At 35.1% G+C, this 18,503-nt stretch overlaps 1 non-coding gene across 1 annotated transcript; it reads left to right on the top strand.

Annotated features, from left to right (window-relative positions):
- The first annotated feature begins 10,850 nt into the window (after positions 1-10,850).
- Positions 10,851-10,957, top strand: LOC129310213 (small nucleolar RNA R71). Its single transcript, XR_008593051.1, has one exon. It is a non-coding gene; the product is annotated as a small nucleolar RNA R71 (small nucleolar RNA).
- The last annotated feature ends 7,546 nt before the right edge of the window (positions 10,958-18,503 follow it).

The raw sequence follows: 18,503 nt of genomic DNA, 5'->3' as shown, positions 1-18,503 counted from the left end.
TGATATATGTTTATGCATTTACTTGTTTGGTTTGTTGAGTCTAAAAAGAATTAAGAAAAATTTCCTTCACTTTTGTGGTGTAATTTAGTCAATTTTTTTTTCTAGTGTCTAAAGCCATTTGTAGTTTGCATTTTTTTGTTTGAGTCTTGTGTTGTTTTGTTTGTTTTACTCTTAACTGAATTCATTAGTTTATGACCCATGCTAACCCTAAAACATTTTTTGAAGTAGACCCTAAAATTGAAAGAACTCTATGGAAACTCAAGAGCTCACAACCTAAAGTTAATAATCATTCAGTGATCAATTCATTAATAGGTAAGGTAGATCTACTTATAGATCAAGGTAATGTTTAAAGCAATGCCAAGGGTTAGGAAACAATAATAGTAATAATAGGAATGTGGGTCATAACTTGTATGATAATGCTCACATCAATAGGGAATTTATAGGAATGCACAATCCTCAGGATGAGAGATCCAATTGGCAATTAACTTCTTCCAATTGGAATGATAATCCTTATAGGTTGTACTTGACTCCTAATGTAAACATGTTTGAACTTAAACCTTCATTGCTCAACTCTTTGCCAATGTTCTATGAATTATCAAGTAAGGATTGTGATAGATTCCTATACACTCTATTTCTTGTGTGTAATACTATAAAGCCTATTAATGTGAATGTTGATGATGTGCAAGTCAAGGCTTTTGTCTTCTCCATTAAAGACCTAGCCAAATAGTAGTATTTCAATTATTCCTCCTATATTAGAGTCTTTACTTGGGCTAAACTTAGTGTTGAATAAGGCTGACACTTAAGAGGGGGTGAATTGGGTGACACTAAATTTTTCTGGATAGGTAAGAAGAATATAAGAGAGATACAAGAAGTAAAAACTTTGACACCAAGGATTATCCTGGTTTAGCCTAAAACTTAGCCTACATCTAGTTCTCAAGATCACCCTTGATTTTTTTCAACCATAATTACAAGCTTAAGTGGGTTCTTGCAACTTCAGTACAACTTACAAGACTTGACTAGTCTTATTTCAATTTAACCAATTTTGCTATAACTAGCAAGTTGTTATAAATCACTTGAAAAATATCTTTTCAATAATTCAAACTTTGATTCATAGAAAAGTTCTCTCAAAGATAAACTCTCTTGTAAAGAGTAGATTTAATACAATGGAAGCTTAAGAACTAGTGAGAGCTTTTGCAAAAAGTTTATTTAGAATATTAAATAAATGAATGTAAGACATTTGATGTGCAAATTGAAAGTTTTCAAGAATGTTCAAACTTGGAATAGTTCACTCAATGATCAAAATTCTCATTCTAGACTTGAATTTGTCATATATATAGTTTTGTAATGTTCAGACTGTTGGAATAGTGATGTAGCCATTGGTGACATTTCTTGTGCGTAACTAGAAGATTCACATGTGAAATGAAGCTCATGAAATTTCTAGTCAAGTATATATGACAATTCAAGTATGAACACTAGAATGACTCACGTATGATTTGTAAGGTGAAAGATACATATAATTTCAGGTGACAAATCAAGCATGGTTCCTTCAGACTCTTACGCGTGAATTAGCTAGCAGAATGTGAAACTCAATCTAAGTGATCAATCATGTGTGGAACATTTTAAGTGTCACCCATGAAATGGTTAGTTACAAAACCTAAGCCTTTTTGGATGATAAATCACGTGTGGAACAATGTGAAATGGGTTAGTCAAAGGAACCCATTCTATGAGACAGATCACGCATGGAACTAATATGCATTCAAGCGTGGATTGCATGATAAAAAGACTTAGTTCCTATGACTGACAAACCATACAAGTACACAATACAAATTAAGCTTGAATGGGCTTTAGGGTTACGTAGGCTAGAAATGTGTTCAAGAAACTAAGTAACAAATCAGCCATAAAAGTTCCCTTTTAAGTGTGAAATACCATAGCACAAATAGAACAGAACATAATGTGACAATTCAAGCATGCATACAATGACCTTTTAGTCATGGATTTGAGCACAGCAACTTTAACAAGGTGATAGGAAATTAGTCGCTTATCCTCAAAATTACACTAAAGCTAACCCTAATGCAATATAGGGCCAACCCTAGGTCATCTCCCAAGGAATGGTTTTAAGTCTAATTGAAAGTTATCTAGTGAAATAAATCAACCAAAGTTTGTAGGAATTTAGTTATCTAGCTAATTATCTAAACTAATTACCTAATGTGCAAGTAATTAAAATGCTAGTGAAAGTGAGTGAAATGAACTTCCCTTTTTACAATAATGGAACCCTAGAGATTAGTTGATTTTGGACTCATTATCTTCTCATGATTAGGCTAAGTTTAGCTTCCCTTTCCTCTTGACTAAAGCTGTCATGACTTAAGAAAATTATCCTAAGCCAATTAACCTAATTAGCTAACCTCCCTAGGTCTTAGATTAAAGTCCCTAGTTCAATTAACCAATTGGTGAAGACATTAGCCAAGTGATTCACTCAAAATCCTCTCTCAACAGCCATGGTCAAACACATAAATTGAGCAACCACAAGATTATGTCAAGCTACTCAACAACACAAGCATTAACACCACAAGATTATGCAATATTAACACAAGAAATTCACTAATTGAAAAACACAAGATTATGTGCCAAACAAAGAGTGGCAAAATTCAGTCATGGCTGTCCAAGGAAGAAATTAAATGAAACAATCCTCTCTCTTTACATCAACATCAAATTCAAATTAGAATTTATAAGCTAAGATGATTAAACCCTAGATTAAGGAATCTAACCATCTAGTAAAAAGAGAAGAGGATAGGAAACAAAAGAACTTAGCCAATTTGAAGCTCAAGACTCATCCTCCATCTTCATCTCTCTAGGATTCCACAAAGAAACTTAGCCAATCTTCATCTTCAAGAACCCTAGTGATTGCTTGTGAAGGCCAAACTCCATAGCTCTTGAATGATGAAAATGAGCTTCAATCCTTGTGAAAATGGAAGGGATGGAACGAAAATGAAGAGAGGAGAAGAATGGTATGAGTTTTGTGGAGGTTTGGTGGCTGAAAATGGAGGTTAGGGTGCTGGAAAATGAAGAACAAAAGAGAGAAAATGAAGAACACTATGAACAAGAGAGAGAGAATGTGGAAGATGAATGAGATATGTGTTGGATCCCATTTGGGACTTAAAATGGCGTGCTCCTTGGTGTCTCCCATCAGCTGAAGCTTAATTAAAATAAGGAAAAAGAAATTAAAATGTAAATGGGAGCCTTGTCACACTTGCAAGGTGGCAACTTCCTATTGGTTTGTAGATGATTCCAATGTGTGCCTAATTTCCCATGTGTCATCCACATCATTTTAGCTGATCTAATCCCTCAAAATAATCATAATTCACGTGCAAACCATCAGCCATTGTCCTCAAGGAGTGTTGACCTCAATTGCCCAATTGATGCACAAGTCACATGCCACCTATGTCACATAAATCACATAATTCAATTAAATAGCATATGATATAATAAAATCTAATTCATGTCCAGAATTAAATTCATAATTAGAAGGGAGAATTTATTAAATTAACCAAGTTTCAGGCTGCACAAAATTATATAAAAATTTTCACACAAAGGCAAACCAAAAACTAGGACAAACTAAGACACTTAAGAAAGTGTTGACTTTTTTATTTAATTACTCCCAAACTAAAATGAATTTTAAAAATATAATTTCACCATTCATCAACTGGACATAAAATGCACTTTGTCAATTTTTCTTGTACATTTTCTCAAAAGTTCATTTTTTGGACCAAAATGCCCCTAGTGCACTGATCTTAGAAACTTAGGCAAAGTTCCAAATCTAATGCAATGTGTGCACTTGAAGGTGATAAATCATTAATAAAATGGTCCTAATTGACAAATAAAAGTGGGTAACAAATGTGTTCTATCAATTCCCCCACACTTAGCTTTTGCACTCCGGGCAAAATCAAGTGAAAAAGGTCCCAAAAGAAACTATAAGACAAAGAAATAAGAGAAAAACATTGTTTCAAGTCACTAAAATACTAGCTCATGAACTTCTACAAATTATCAATCAATGTGGCAATAATTACGAAAGAATTATGCACATCACAAACAAACCCTTACCAAGAATCAATGTCAAAGAGTAAGCCTCTCTAGGTTAAGTGTTTGCTCTCATCACTCAAAGTGTATAAGGTATTAAATTTCACTCAAAATTTCTTAGGATAAACCCTACTATGAATTTGTAACCCTTCTACATCTCCATCACTAAATAGCACTTGCAATCAAGAATCAAATGGACTTTATTAGGTTGTGATATAGGTAATGAAAGGATGTCTAAGAAATGCATGTATATAAAAAAAATAGGGTTAGCATCAAAATAATGCTAAATCAAGATATATCCCCTTAATATGCAAAGCATAACCTAACTCAATTGAGTGAACACCTTAACACAATGAGGATGGAAAGAAATGATAAGAAATAATAAAACAAATGGAATGGATGAGCTAGGCAACTTTTTATTTTTATTTTTATTTTTTTTTCTTTCTTTTCTTTTTTTTTCTTTTTTTTTCTTTTTCTAGCAACTTTATTTCTTTTCTTTTTGACTAATTTTTTTTTCAAATCTATCTTTGTTGTTTTTTTTTTTGGTTGCCCCTAACTCTTTGAAAACAATGGAAGTAATGGATAGAGAAATGATAATAGGCATCCACTCATTTGATCTAGGACATGCAATGAATATTAAAAAGACATATAAAAGTGTAACATGCATTCCTTGGGGAAAAATAGGGTGAATATTATTTTTTTTAAGAATCAAACCAAAGGCTCAAAGTGGCTAACAAAGGATAATAAATAATAATAGGTTGGCTATTTGGCTCTTGGCTATTTTTTATGAATGCCATCTCTCATCTCCTATCAAACAAGTGCAAGATATATGGTCTTAATTAAGAAGTGAAACAAATTCTAGAGGGTAACATCACTAAGGAATTAATCACACATGAGTGTTTAGCCTCTTCCATGAATGGGTAATATGCCACTCTAATCCATTAATTCAAGGTAAAAGAATGTTCACTTCACACCTATTCAATCCTAAAAATTACCACATCTCAAGAATCAAAATATCCATTCAAGAGCTAGGTAATTAAGTAACCTCAAACAAAACAAAACAAAGAAAAATTTTTTTTGAATTTTTTTTTTGCAAAACCAAACAAAACCAAACAAACAAAACAAAATGTTTATTTCTCTCCCCCACACTTAAATCATGCATTGTCCTCAATGTATGTATAGACTAGTGATAAAATAAGGTGAGATCAATAATGAATGCATAACAAAAGTGTGGTGCAGATATTTTTTTTTCAAACTAAAACACAAAACAAAGAAGTCAAATAAAGCAAATAAACTCTAATTTTCCTACTAGGTTCATCTCCCCCACACTTGAACTATACCTATCATTAAATATATCAATTAAAGGAAGGTAAAAGCTCAAGGTTAGAGAGATACAACCTTATCATGGTGGTTCAAAAACATGTTGAGAGAAGTCCTCCTCCTTTTGAAGTGATTTGGCATCTTTGTAGAGCTTGCATAGGTGACCATTGATTTGCATAGTGGAACCCGTGGCTTTATTCAAGAGTTGCAAAACCCCATAGGGAAACACCTTGGTCACTAGATATGGTCCCTCCCACTTAGACTTCAACTTGGCATGCTTATGAATAAACCTTGTTTGGAACAAGAGGACTTGATCTCCTTCTTGGAACTTTTTCCTCAAGATTAGCTTGTCATGAAGGATCCTTGTTTTCTCCTTATAGATTCTAGAAGACTCATAGGCATCCAACCTAAGCTCCTCAAGTTCTTGCATTTGAAGAAATCTCTCCTTAGCCGAAAGATGGAAATCCAAGTTTAGTTTCTTGATGGCCCAATAGGCCCTATGCTCTATCTCCACAGGGAGGTGGCAAGCCTTTCCATACACCAATCGAAAAGGAGACATGCCAATGGGAGTCTTATAAGCGGTCCGATAAGCCCACAAAGCATCCTCCAAGTGTAAAGACCAATCCTTCCTATTTGTGTTCACCACCTTGGTTAGGATTTTCTTGACTTCTCTATTTGATACTTCGGCTTGGCCATTAGTTTGGGGATGATATGGTGTAGAGATTTTGTGATGCACCCCATATTTAGCCAAGAGAGCCTTCATCATCTTATTGCAAAAGTGGGATCCTTGGTCACTTACCAAGGCCTTAGGAACTCCATACCTACAAAAAATATTAGATTTGAGAAACTTCAAAACAATCTTAGCATCACAAGTTCTAGTAGGAATGGCTTCAATCCACTTTGAAACATAATCAACACCAAGTAATATGTACTCAAAACTAAAGGATGGTGGAAAGGGACCCATGAAGTCAATGCCCCAAACATCAAAAATCTCACAAAATAAAATGGGTTGTTGAGGCATTTCATGTCTCTTACCCCAACTACTAACCTTTTGACATTTCAAGCATGCTTTACAAAATTCATAAGAGTCTTTAAACAAGCTAGGCCAATACAATCCACAATCTAAAACCTTCCTAGCTGTCTTATTTGAGCTAAAATGACCACCACATGCATGAGAGTGACAAAATTCAAGAACAGAAGGCACATCAACATCATCAACACACCTCCTAATCACTTTATCACTACAAATCTTCCACATCAAAGGTGGTTCCCAAATGTAAAATCTAGACTCTCTTTTCAATTTTTCAATGGCAAAACGTGAAGCACAAGGAGGCAAGACTCTACACTCAATATAGTTAGCAAAAGAGGCATACCATGGAGGCTTAGATGAAATGGCACACAATGCCTCATCAGGAAATGAATCACAAGGAATAGTAGGGTTAGAGTTTACCATAGTAGCTTTTAAATGAGGTAGTCTAGACAAATGATCCGCTACTTGATTGGTAGAACCACTCCTATCCCTTATCTCCACATCAAATTCTTGCATTAAGATCACCCATCGAATCAAGCGAGGCTTAGAATCTGTCTTCTTAAACAAGTACCTCACAGCAGCATGGTCAGTGTACACAACAACTTTAGAGTTAAGAAGATATGATCTAAATTTATCAAGTGCAAAAACAATAGCAAACAACTCTTTCTCAGTTGTGGTGTAATTAACCTGAGCTGAATCTAGGGTCCTAGATGCATAAGCAATCACATATGATAACTTGCCCTCTCTTTGACCAAGCATAGCTCCCACAGCAAAATTAGAAGCATCACATGACAACTCAAAAGGTAAAGACCAATTTGGGGCTTTAAGAATGGGAGGGGAAATGAGCATGCTTTTCAAAGTGTCAAAACTCCTTTTGCAAGCATCATCAAAAACAAAATCAACATCTTTTTGTAAGAGTTTAGACATAGGCAAAGCAATTTCACTAAACCCCTTTATAAATCTCCTATAAAAGCCTGCATGTCCCAAAAATGATCTCAAATCTTTCAAACAAACAGGATATGGCAAAGAAGCAATCACATCTACTTTGGCCTTATCCACCTCTATGCCATTGGAAGAAATCAAATGGCCTAAAACAATTCCTTTATCTACCATGAAATGGCATTTTTCAAAGTTAAGCACAAGCTTCTTTTCAATGCACCTACCAAGCACTTTATCTAAAGAATGCAAGCATGAATCAAAGGACTCACCATACACAGTAAAATCATCCATAAAGACTTCCATGCAATGTTCAATAAAATCACAAAATATGGACATCATGCATCTTTGAAAAGTACCAGGTGCATTGCAAAGACCAAAAGGCATCCTCCTATAGGCAAATGTACCAAAGGGGCATGTAAAGGTAGTCTTATCTTGGTCACTAGGAGCTATAGGAATCTGAAAATACCCACTAAACCCATCTAGGAAGCAATAATGGGACTTGGAAGCCAATCTCTCAAGCATTTGATCAATAAAAGGCAAAGGAAAATGGTCCTTCCTAGTCACATTATTGAGCTTCCTATAGTCTATGCACACTCTCCAAGCATTTTGAACTCTAGTTGGAACAAGCTCTCCTTTCTCATTTTTTACCACAGTAATCCCCCCTTTCTTAGGTACAACTTGGGTTGGAGACACCCACTCACTGTCAGCTATAGGATAGATGATCCCAGCACTAAGTAGCTTAACAACCTCTTTCTTTACCACATCTAAAATCAATGGGTTAAGTCTCCTTTGTGGTTGCCTAATGGGCTTAGCATTGTCCTCAAGAAAAATTTTATGTGTGCACACAATAGGGTCAATACCAGGAATGTCAGCCAAAGTCCAACCAATAGCATGTATGTTCTTTCTCAACACATCAAGTAATGCATTTTCTTCCTCAAGAGATAAAGAGTTAGAAATTATTACCGGAAGCTTCTCATTCTCAATGAGATATGCATACTTGAGATTGGATGGTAAAGGCTTCAACTCCAAGGTAGGTGGCTCTACACAAGAGGGAATGAGCTTCTTCAAGTCTAATTTGGTGGAATATTCCATGGTACTATCTTGTCTTTTAGGCTTCTCACTTGTTTTTGATTTCTCCTCTTCTTTCTTTACAGCCTCCCCCTTTTCTTGCAACTTGTCCTCAAGTGCTTGGACTTGAGCCACGGCCTCGACATGTGAAAGTGTAGAATTTTCCTCCAATAGCTTGGGAATCCTAAGAACATCAAGCTCGAGTGGAGAAAAACTCATAGATTCGGCCTTAATGGCTTTAGTACCTACAACACAAGAAGATATACCCTTCTCAAGCATTTCAAGATCAAGCATAGGAGATATTTTAAACAAATCATGAGAAGAAGTAGTTGCATCATTCAAGCATGCATCAATCTCTAAACAAATAGGACAACTACATCCATCAATACATGTAGTAGTAACAAGAGACAAATCATCATCAACATGTGAGAAAGAATCAAGCATGTGAGACTCACAAGCATCATGAAGCAATAACTCAATGGAACTTACACCTAACAAAGAATAATCCTCAAAAGGATGTTTCATTGCTTCATATATATTAAAAATAACATGATCCTCTCCACATTTCAAAATCAAACTACCTTTTTCCATGTCAATCAATGTACGGGCAGTCCTCATAAATGGCCTTCCTAAAATCAAAATATCATCCCCACTCCCTTCTTTTGACATATCAAGCACATAGAAATCCACAGGAAATAATAGACCTTTAACACAAACCAACAAGTCTTCTACTACTCCATGTGGTCTTCTAACACTTCTATCCGCTAATTGGCATATCATAGGTGTCTTATGCATGCAATCAAGACTCAAGGCATGATAAATTGAAAGAGGCATAACATTAATGGCTGCACCTAAGTCTATCAATGCATGAGAAAAATGTGTGTTGCCAATCTTGCATGGAATTGTGAAGGAACCGGGGTCCTCACATTTTATAGGGAGTTGAGGCTTCATGATAGCACTCACAGATGAGGGTAATTGTACCCTTGCATTAGGCCTAAATTTTCTTTTATTTGTACAACAATCTTTCAAAAATTTGGCATACTTAGGAAAGTTCTTAACTACATCCATCAAGGGTACATTAACATGAATCTTGTGGAAGAAATCATATACCTCTTGATCAAATTGTCCCTTTACTTGCTTAGGGACCACTTGTGCTTGTGGAAAAGGAAGCTTCTTCATAATCTCTTGACTTTGCTTTCCTTCTTCCTTCCTTGAACTCTCCTTTCTTGTTTCACTTTGCTCGGCCTCTCCCTCTTTTTCCTTACTAAACAACTCGGCCATAGTCCCCTTTTCCACCTTAGATGGTGGTTGCTCACATATGATCTCCTCAATGTTTTCATCCTCATCATCTCTACAAAAAGATGCATCATTAGGAGCAAAAGAAGAACTAGAAACATTAACATCAATTGAAGAATTTAAAGAGGGCTTCTCGGCCTTCCCTTGTCTTTTGTCTTCTTGTACTCTTTCTCCCAACTCCTTGCCACTCCTCAATGTGATAGCATTAAGATTAGCTTTAGGATTAGCAACGGTGTTGGATGGTAATGTAGAGGCTTGAGCATTGGCTGCACTTAATTGGTTAGCAAGCATATTCATTTGAGAAGTAAGGGCATCAATTTTAGAGTTCATGTTCTCACACTTGTTACCCATACTCTCTACCTTGTTCCCTAAGCCATCATACATGTTTTTATACAAAGAGTTCATTTCAATCAACTGCTTACGTAACACATTCACATCATTAGAAGAGTTCGAATTAGAAGAACTCTCAATTGGAACAAGCCTCCTATCACTATAAGAATTAGAAGAAGGTGTAAGAGAATTACCACTTGGATTGTAGCTTTGAGAAGAGCTACCTTGAGACAAATGAGGTGGAGGGTCACGGCCAAAGGTGTTTTGATAGGATCCTCTTTGTTGATTGTCTTGTAAAGCCACATTTGGATTTGAATAGGAGAAATTAGGATGGTCTCTCCATGAAGGGTTGTAAGTATTAGAATAAGCTCCTTGCCCTTGCCTCCCACCATAGGATTGTTTTCCATTGTAGATAGCATTTACTTGTTCAAACTTAATAGGACAATTGCTTTCTACATGCATAGGTGAGTCACAAAAAGTACAAGAATAAGGGACAAGTGCTTGAGAAGTACTTACATTGCTCACTTGAGATATTTGTGGAGCCAACATTCTCCCAATCTTGGCAGCTAGCAAGTCCACATATGAATCATTAAGAACTGAGGAACCTACCATATTCACATTTCTCTTTTCCCTTGTAGAGTATTGAGCACCACTTGAAGCCATCTTGTCAATTAGTTCCCAAGCCTTTAAGGAAGTGAGGTCAATCAAGCATCCACCACTAGCGGCATCAATGTTAACTTTGTCTCTTGGAATCAAGCCCTCATAGAAATATTGGACTAAATTCTCACTAGAAATTTGATGGTGTGGGCATTTAGCCAAAAGGCCTTGGAATCTAGTCCAATACTCATAGAGACTCTCATCCTCTCCTTGTTGGACCCCATAGATTTGCTTTCTCAAATTGGTGACCTTGGAATTTGGAAAGAATTTATCTAAGAAGAGTCTTCTTAGCTCGGCCCATGTGCTCACTTTCACATAAGAAGGGTAGTTGAAATACCACTCCTTTGCTAAACCTTCAAGAGAAAATACAAAAGCCTTAGCTTGAACATCATCAACATTTACATGCATAGGCTTCATAGTATCACAAACCAATAGGAAAGTATGCAAAAACCTATGACAATCCTCTCCTGGTAACCCATGAAATTTAGGCAATGCATTAATCAAGGAGGATTTAATTTCAAATTGAACATTAGTAGGAGGAACATATAAGCCATAAGGATTATCATGCCAATTAGGTTGAGTTAATTGCCTAATGCTCCTCTCCTCTCTAGGGTTATGCAAGCCTTCAAATTCATTATTAACATGGCCATCATCATGCAAATTCTCATTCCCATTCCCATGGCCCTCATTATGCACATGCTCATGTCCTAAGATACCTTCCATTGTTGAATTACAAACCAAATGAGAATCAAGAATAGGTTGTGATCTTCTCAATCTAGAAATAGTTCTTTCAATTTCTGGATCTAATTCAACAAAAGAGGTATGTTTTCTTCGGGTCATGCACTAATCAAGCTCAAAAAAATTAAGAACAAAGAACAAACTAAACTAAAATGCAAATCAACATGAAACAATTCAAAACACACAAAAGCAAGAGAAATAATTTTTTTTTATTTTTTTTATTAAACTCAATAGCAACAAAAAAAAAAAAAAAAAATAACACCAAACAAGTAGAAAGAGAGTTAGAAATGCTCAATCAAGAAGCTTTGGCAATTCTGGAATTCGCACAGTAGGCTCTCTGGAGACAGTGAACTTGTGAATTTTCTATCAGCAAATCCACATGATAAATTCCCCTGAAACTTTTATGAGAAACACAAGAGATATACAGGAAAATTATATAAAACTTTTAGATTAAAAATCCTTCCCAATCGTTCCCAGAATTTTTCACAAGTTGGTCCTCAGGTCTGGAGAAACAGGATTTCGTCCAGAAGACCTTCAGAGCTTCTAACAAACTTTCAAATAGGAAAATGGAAAAATTGAAGAAAATCCTAAACACAAGAAACAAAGATAAGACAGCGATAAGAAAAATGAAACTGGAATCAATCAATTTGAACGCACAAAGAGGAAGATATGCTAACTCAAAGTTGAAACAGGGTTTTGGGAATCCTCTGTAATGGCTCCCTGGACCTTGTTAGATTGTAAAATTTCCACAGGACACTTCCCACGTCCAAAATTGACCAAACCAATTTTAAAGTGAAGCTAGGATATAGAGCTTTCAATGAAATAAATTCCACGTTCAAATTCCCTCAGACTCATTCCCAGTTAATTTTTCAATTTCAGACAGAGACACTAGAAACAGAGTATTTTCAGCTCTACACCAAACCAACGAAAATTGCACTAAATTTTTTTTTTTTTTTTTCAAAACAGAATAAAAACACTCAAAACACACAAAAAACACTAAACAAGACACAAAAAACAAATTTTTATAATTTTTCAAAAAATTTTCCAGGAACACTAAAAATGTAAATTAAGTACTAAACAACCTTAGAATTAAACTTAAACCATTCCCCGGCAACGGCGCCAAAATTTTGATAGGAAATTAGTCGCTTATCCTCAAAATTACACTAAAGCTAACCCTAATGCAATATAGGGCCAACCCTAGGTCATCTCCCAAGGAATGGTTTTAAGTCTAATTGAAAGTTATCTAGTGAAATAAATCAACCAAAGTTTGTAGGAATTTAGTTATCTAGCTAATTATCTAAACTAATTACCTAATGTGCAAGTAATTAAAATGCTAGTGAAAGTGAGTGAAATGAACTTCCCTTTTTACAATAATGGAACCCTAGAGATTAGTTGATTTTGGACTCATTATCTTCTCATGATTAGGCTAAGTTTAGCTTCCCTTTCCTCTTGACTAAAGCTGTCATGACTTAAGAAAATTATCCTAAGCCAATTAACCTAATTAGCTAACCTCCCTAGGTCTTAGATTAAAGTCCCTAGTTCAATTAACCAATTGGTGAAGACATTAGCCAAGTGATTCACTCAAAATCCTCTCTCAACAGCCATGGTCAAACACATAAATTGAGCAACCACAAGATTATGTCAAGCTACTCAACAACACAAGCATTAACACCACAAGATTATGCAATATTAACACAAGAAATTCACTAATTGAAAAACACAAGATTATGTGCCAAACAAAGAGTGGCAAAATTCAGTCATGGCTGTCCAAGGAAGAAATTAAATGAAACAATCCTCTCTCTTTACATCAACATCAAATTCAAATTAGAATTTATAAGCTAAGATGATTAAACCCTAGATTAAGGAATCTAACCATCTAGTAAAAAGAGAAGAGGATAGGAAACAAAAGAACTTAGCCAATTTGAAGCTCAAGACTCATCCTCCATCTTCATCTCTCTAGGATTCCACAAAGAAACTTAGCCAATCTTCATCTTCAAGAACCCTAGTGATTGCTTGTGAAGGCCAAACTCCATAGCTCTTGAATGATGAAATGAGCTTCAATCCTTGTGAAAATGGAAGGGATGGAACGAAAATGAAGAGAGGAGAAGAATGGTATGAGTTTTGTGGAGGTTTGGTGGCTGAAAATGGAGGTTAGGGTGCTGGAAAATGAAGAACAAAAGAGAGAAAATGAAGAACACTATGAACAAGAGAGAGAGAATGTGGAAGATGAATGAGATATGTGTTGGATCCCATTTGGGACTTAAAATGGCGTGCTCCTTGGTGTCTCCCATCAGCTGAAGCTTAATTAAAATAAGGAAAAAGAAATTAAAATGTAAATGGGAGCCTTGTCACACTTGCAAGGTGGCAACTTCCTATTGGTTTGTAGATGATTCCAATGTGTGCCTAATTTCCCATGTGTCATCCACATCATTTTAGCTGATCTAATCCCTCAAAATAATCATAATTCACGTGCAAACCATCAGCCATTGTCCTCAAGGAGTGTTGACCTCAATTGCCCAATTGATGCACAAGTCACATGCCACCTATGTCACATAAATCACATAATTCAATTAAATAGCATATGATATAATAAAATCTAATTCATGTCCAGAATTAAATTCATAATTAGAAGGGAGAATTTATTAAATTAACCAAGTTTTAGGCTGCACAAATTATATAAAAATTTTCACACAAAGGCAAACCAAAAACTAGGACAAACTAAGACACTTAAGAAAGTGTTGACTTTTTTATTTAATTACTCCCAAACTAAAATGAATTTTAAAAATATAATTTCACCATTCATCAACTGGACATAAAATGCACTTTGTCAATTTTTCTTGTACATTTTCTCAAAAGTTCATTTTTTGGACCAAAATGCCCCTAGTGCACTGATCTTAGAAACTTAGGCAAAGTTCCAAATCTAATGCAATGTGTGCACTTGAAGGTGATAAATCATTAATAAAATGGTCCTAATTGACAAATAAAAGTGGGTAACAAATGTGTTCTATCATAAGGCATCACTCAAATAAAGGTGATAAATCATGTGTGGATCACTTTTATTCAAGCATGAAATGTCAGCCAATGCTTATAGTGACAAATCAAATATGGATCTATTATGATTTCAGTGTGTGAAATGTAACATTCTGAATTTCTAATCCTTGTGTTAATGACTGATTAGGGATGAATTAGTGATTTAATGTAGCAATTAGAGTTCTAGGTAGTTGAAGTGATATATTAACTCATTAGGATGTTATATGAACATATATGAGTAAAAGAACAGGGTTCTGAAGCAGAGAGTGTGAGTATAGTGAGGATTTTCCTCACTATGCCACACGCTGTGATGGGTGATAGATGCATTGCAGTGCAAGGAGCAGAAATCAGATTAATAGGACATGTCCAGCTCGTGGAAAACAGAAGGGAGAGCATGAGAGAAGATATTAGGTATAGAGAAGAGCCAACGGTGTGTTAGGGCAACCAAAATCAGGAGCAAGGACAGTGTTTCTGACTCATTACTTATCGGGTAAGTCATGTACTACCTTGACCTCTAAATCTACCCTATTTTCTCATAGTTTTAACCAATGAGAAAGTGAATTCAGGAGTTTTAAGGAGTTGATTTCTTACCCAATAATAATAAAAAGGTTCCTTGGAGCTAAACTAGTGCTTTGTAACTAGTGTAAGTTGAAACGATAAAGTTTTTAAAGCTCTAGACAAGAATGACCAAATTTTAGAGAGAGAGTGGTAAGAGAAAAATTGCTAGAAAATGTTAAAGCTTAAAATGAAGGGTAATCAATAGTAATGTGTAAAATTGAGTACGAAATATGGATTTGATAGTGATGAGTGTTTAAATGTGATAATTGGCACTTTTGGTCAACAGAAAAATTTACTCTGAATACCAATTCTATGTAGATTATAGTGTGTGAATCATGAGTTATGAGAAAGGAGCTTGAATAGGGTTGAATTTACGCAGGTAACCTTTTATTAAATAGAAGGGTTGAGGTAACTATATAGTCTATTATGTTTATTAACTATTATAACTATGTAGAAGTGAATGTCAAATATTAAATTGTGAATTTATGAGTTTTAGCATGAACTTTGCATTGTAAAATGAACTTGAAAAGTTATTGATTTTAATGGATATATATATATATAATGTGAAAGTATATATAAATATGTTATGGAAAGGTGTATAAGTAGTGAAAGTTGTGAAAGCACATGATCATAGGGGGTGGGAGTTCACCCAGGATATGTAGGGTTGTGTATGTGTGGAGATATGTGAGTAAAAAATCCATATGGTCAGGTTGGCACCATAGGACATCCAGTGTAGCATTATACAGGCTGCTACCATGGATAATCTGATACAGCATATTATGGGACTGTTACCATGAGACATTCAAGCAGTCTAGCAACTCCCTAATGCCCGTTAGGGCGCTGTTAGAGTCAATGACACCTTTATCATAAGTGTGAAGAGGGAAACCATAGTCTGTAGGTGGGCTCAATTACCTTTAGTTGGGTGTTTCTGCCACCAAAAGTGAGCTTGATTCAACAAGTGGTTAATCTAAGAGAGCTTATAGTTTCGTGTCAAGGAGCTTTGGAAGATTGGTGGATAGTTGATCATGTTATGGTGTAAAAGTGTTTGAAAGTGATTTATATGTAAAAATGACAATTTAGTATTGATGTGTTATATATGTGTGCTATATGATGTTTTCAGTTACTTTGGCATAATTATTTATGGTAATAGACATTTAATGAGCTATATTTGGTTACTGAGATTTTTATCTTACCCATAGTTATTTACATTTTCCAAGTTCTCGTACTAGTAGGTCAAATGGAAAGGATATAGGCTGAGTTGACATCTCTTGCCTAAATCTTTGTAAGATATGGTGTAATGAATTTAGTTGATATTAGCCTTGTATATGTATAAGTTGCCATAGGATTTGTACATGTGCATAGTTATGATTGTGGTATGTTTTGTGATTTTGAACTCCTTAACCCTTATACATGTGTGAAAGATGAGATGATTGGTTGGGCTAATGGATGGATGTAATTATGTGTGTATTTGAGATGGGTGAAGATCATTTGCAGTGTTTTAGCCATATATGAGATTAAAGAAATGAAATATAAATTTAGCCTATAGGGGAAAGAGAATAGTAATTTATAGGACAAATTTGTGTATGTGTGTTATATTATGTATATGTATGGTCAATTAGGTGTGTTTTGTCCATTTAAACCTAGTCAAGGCCCAAAAAGTGGCTAATGACAATTAGTTTAGGATTGAGACACTTAAGTGATAGAATTTTGACCGAAATTAATCAAAGTGCACTTTAGTGTTCAATTTTTGATAGAAATATCAGATGGGATGAAACTAGTGTCATTAGTTAGATTTCAAAACAAACTTCGTGTAGGCACTTGAACCATCTCAATGGGACTTCATATGTGGAAATGGTACGCATCTAAATTTCATATCAAAAACTGCCATTTGATAGCAAATTTAGGTGTGTTGTGGCATATGTACTTGCATGTCGTAATGCACAGCACAGAATGAGTGACTGTGGCCTTTGTGCTACATGGTGCAGTGCATGTGGCATGAGTCGCGGTGCACGGTGTAAAATTGCACTTTGTTTTTCTTATATGCACATGTTCTCTTGACCTTTGATGCACTAAGTCTAAATGCTTTCACTGTGTATGGAATAGTATATGAGATTGAATAACCCAAGTGATTAAAAATGTTTTTTAGAAATCTTTTTATTAGGATCCCAATGTTTTCAACAATTTCAACTCAAACATTGGTAGTAATTAGTGATTTTGTAGTGGAACGTATGGTAATATCAGTGAAGGCATTACATGAAATGTCATGTAGTGAAAAATCCAACTTCTATGATCCAATTTAAGTGTGAATGATGTTACTTTCAAGCTTGAATTGACAAAGACAAGTCCTATGATGCACAATAAAGACTTATGAACCTAAGATGATGCAGTCACTTTAAAATCAATAACATGTGATTAAACTCTCATAGTTTTCACATTAAATCTAAGGAAAATAAATCAGTTAAACCTATAGATCTTCTTCTCTTGATTCTTTAAGTTCTTAGAGGTTTTGTCACATCCAATGATATTTAACACCTGCACAAGTAACACACATCTCTTTTCTTGGTTTTGTAATTACTAAAACATATGATTCAATGCTTAGAGATTGTTTTGAAAAGTTCTTCCCTCTTTTAAAGTTGCAAATTTAAGGAAATAAATTTATGGGATTGAACAAGGCTTTAATAAGTCTTTCTATGAATATTGGGCAAGGTTTCAAGGGTTACTTGTTCTTATATTTCTCTTTGCTTTGTTAGACTGGTTTAATGTGGGGATTTTGAATCCTCTCTCTTATATGGTTCATGTGTATGGGTGTAAGTTATTGAGTTTGATATTACTTGGCGTTAGGGAATTAAGAAGTGAGCAATATTACAAAGAATCTTATATTACCTAATGGAACAAGATAAATGTAATGTTCCATTACCAAACACACAGACCACAAAACACAAGACTCTATTATCATAAGTGGGATTAATAAAACTCTTATATATGGTTATCATAACACAAGGGTTAGAAAGAAGTTTAAGAAGTTGGGATCCTAAAAAACCCTTTTTAAAAAGCTATTTGAGCTCAAACTAGAGTTTAAAACAAGATACAAAAGATAGTGGAAGCAAGAAAGGCAATTATAACATCCCATACAAGCACTAAAAGAGACATTTTGATTACTTTAAAAGTGTGCTATCCGCTGTGACACATGGCATAGAGAGCCCAAGGTTCTCACTGAGCAATGCGTCATAGCACTCCCGCCTTGTGCCATGGCATGTTGCTACTAATAGTTGTCATGATAATACTTTGGGTCTAACTTTTGAAGCATGCTATTTCGCCATCCAATATCCAATTTGAGCAATTTAAGCATCTACGCGTAGCTCTTAGAGCCACCTAGCTATTGGCACTGGTCTCACACCTAAATACTAAAATCAATAAAAGTTAGACACCTAGATAAAAAATGATCCATTTTCCTTCCAAAACA

This window comes from Prosopis cineraria, unplaced genomic scaffold (assembly GCF_029017545.1).
Source record: "Prosopis cineraria cultivar Desert tree isolate PC_DT_omini unplaced genomic scaffold, ASM2901754v1 PC4, whole genome shotgun sequence".
Lineage (NCBI taxonomy): Eukaryota > Viridiplantae > Streptophyta > Magnoliopsida > Fabales > Fabaceae > Prosopis > Prosopis cineraria.
This window is presented reverse-complemented; position numbering and strand designations above follow the sequence as displayed.